The following is a 3,277-nucleotide window of genomic DNA, read 5'->3' as shown; positions in this document are numbered from 1 at the left end:
GAACAGTGAGCGGTGGCGTTGCCTCTGGATGAATAGGACCCTGTGGTGTGGAGGGCTGGATGAATAGGATGACCCCGTGGAGGGCTGGATGAATAGTAGACGGTGGAGGGGTGCCCGTGGAGGGGTGGTTGAACAGTAGCCGGTGGAGTAGCGCGCGGTGGAGGCTGGATGAACAGGAGCCCGTGGAGGCTGGAGGAGGTCGACGGTGGAGATGAAAAGTATCCCGTGGAGTCCCGTTTTGCGGTATGCCACACCCCTCCCAATGAACAGGACCCCCGTTTCGATCGTAGCGCTCCAACACAAGCCCGTTTCGTCCATTTTGCGGTATGCCACACCCCTCCCGATCAACAGGACCCCCGTTTCGACCGTAGTGCTCCAACACAAGTCCGTTTCATCCGTTTTACGGTACGCCACACCCCTCCCGATCAACAGGACCCTCATTTCGACCGTAGGAGGTCCGTTTCCTCCGTTTTTTGGTATGCCACACACCTCCCGATGAACAGGATCCCGTTTCGAACGTGGCCGGTTGAACACAAGGCCGTTTCCTCCGTTCTGCGGTATGCCAGGCCTCGTTTCCATTGCCTGTTCCGTCCAAGCCCTCCCGATGAACACGGCCATGCATTCCGTTCCAACCCAGCCGGTTGGCTCCCACGCGTTCTGTTGCCTCCCGATGAACACGACGCATTCCGTTGCCTCCCCATGAACACGACGCATTCCGTTGCCTCCCCATGAACACGACGACAACGTTGTTTCTCCGTTCTGACCCAGCCATGTACACGAGCCCTGGCCGTACGTATGCGCGAGTAGGCGTTCGAGACCCTGCCCGTATGTACACATACATGGCCGTATTTTCTTTCTTGCACACTGGCCGTTATACGTACGTGTACATGCTACGTGCGCGCCTCAACTACGCCACGTACGCACCTCTACTACGACACGTGCGCGCCTCTACTACGATACATGCGCGCATCTACATCGACCAGTATGTACGTACACATTCGCGACCAGAATGACAATGCTACGTACGACCAGGTGGGTCCCGACTGTCAGGCAATTCCTTGCATGTGAAGATGTAGCTGGTGGGTCCCAACAGTCAGGGGGACGAATCGTTTTTTTTGCCCGGACGCACTTCCTTGCGTGCGAAGATATAGCTGGTGGGTCCCAGCAGTCAGGGGGAAATGTTTTTTTGCGAAATACGGTGGCCCATACGGTGGGTCCCTGCTGTCAGGTGGAGGAATAATTATTTTGCATGTAATAAGGAGGCACTTCCTTGCTGCGGCCGTGGACCCAGCTATCAGCCTCTCCATGTACAGTCCACGTCTGATGGAAGCCGTTCCTTGACCACATTGACCACGCCACGCCAAGAGCACCAGGGCGGTGGACGACAGCGAGACCTAGGAAGGGGACGAAGCGGAGCCGGGGAAGACGCGGCAGTGGATGCCCATGCGTAGAGGAGTATGAGGGTTCACTGGTTCGCTGCGGTGTGAGGCTGCCGTCGCCGCAGAATAACATGGGGTGTGGGTGAGTAGAGGGATGGCCTGGCCAGCAGTGGGAGTAGTAGGGGGCGATGAGGCCTCCGCCGCATTGCAGTCGGTCACGGGAGGCAGGAGCATGAGGCACGACCGACGCTGGTTTGGGCGGCTAGAGCAAGAAGACCAGAGGTTGAAGAAGCACTACGGCCGTTGGATGGACATCGTACGGTCACTGGAGCTAGAATCGTGCATATTGACTAAGTTGACAAAGCCCTCCATCCCCGTCAACTTAGTAGGCCCACAAGTCAGCCTACCACTATACTGGGTCCCAGCTAACAGGGGGAGTATTCATTTTTTTGTGCGTACTAAGAAGGCACTTCCTTGCGTGCGAAGATATAGTTGGTGGGTCCGAGCTGTCAGCGGTGGTAATGTTTTTTTCACGAAATACAGAGGCCCTTTCGGTGGGTCCCTGATGTCAGGTGGAGGAATCATTATTTTGCGCGTAATAAGGAGGCATTTCCTTGCGTGCATCCGTGGACCTAGCTATCGGCCTCTCCACGTACAGTCCACTTCAGATGCATGTTGGTCATTGACCATGTTGACCAGGCCGCGCCGAGAGCACCAGGGCGGTGGACGATGGCAAGGCCTAGGAAGGGAACGACACGGAGGCAGGGAAGACTCGGCAGTTGTTTCCCACACGGAGGGGAGTACGACTATACAAGGGTTTACTGGTTCATCTACCGTCGCCGGAGAATAACAGCAGGTGTGGGTGAGTAGAGGGATGGCTAGGCCAGCGATGGAAGTACGGTGGGGCGGTGAGGCCTGCACGGCAGCACAGGCGGCCGCGGGGAGGAGGGAGCAGGCAGTCCCGCCGGCGCTTGTTTGAGCGGCTGGAGCAGGAAGAGCAGAGATTGAAGAAGCACGACGGTCGTTGGATGGACATCCAACAGTCACTGCTTGTGCGTCAACCTTTTTTTAGGAAAGCCTCAAATCTATGGAGAACAGCATACAACCCATCTGCCATTATTTCTAATAATTTACAGCCCATTTTCTAATTCTTAAGGTTTTTAGCCCATATTCTTTTTGTTAGCATTACAACCCATATTGTGGCCATGGTTAAAAAATTATACAAAATTTTGCATATTTCGGTGCGGTCCGAACTGTTTTTAATCCCGAAATTTCGACTCACATTCAAACTGATTTTAAAAATAAATGTATATCAATATAAAATCCAACAAATTCTCCACACATAAAAATTAATGTAATTTAAAATCTCAAAATGAAAAAAAGATATTTGAAACTAATTGCCGGTTTGATGTGTTTTAAAATTGTACAACCCATTTCTCATTACTGATGGGCCATTTTCTCGGCTAGCCGAATGAAAGCTCTCCTCGTCTTGAAAGATTTGCAGCCCAACAGGCCTGACAAAGTGACTTACTTGGCAAATCACAAAAAAATTAGGCTGTGGCCGTGGACCCAGCTATCAGCCTCTCCACGTACAGTACTCTTCCGATGGAATGTCGTTGACCACATTGACCATGCCACGCCGAGAGCACCAAGGCGGTGGTGTTGGGGAACGTAGTAATTTTAAAAAAAATCCTATGCACACGAAAGATCATGGTGATGCATAGCAACGAGAAGGGAGAGTATTGTCCACGTACCCTCGTAGACCGAAAGCGGAAGCGTTATAACAACACGGTTGATGTATTCGTACGTCTTCACGATCCGACCGATCCAAGTACCGAACGTACGGCACCCCCGAGTTCAGGTCACGTTCAGCTCGATGACGATCCCCGGACTCCGAT

This window comes from Triticum dicoccoides, chromosome 3B, assembly GCF_002162155.2.
Source record: "Triticum dicoccoides isolate Atlit2015 ecotype Zavitan chromosome 3B, WEW_v2.0, whole genome shotgun sequence".
Classification (NCBI taxonomy): Eukaryota; Viridiplantae; Streptophyta; class Magnoliopsida; order Poales; family Poaceae; genus Triticum; species Triticum dicoccoides.
The sequence above is the reverse complement of the archived record's forward strand: the minus strand, read 5'-3'. Positions refer to the sequence as shown.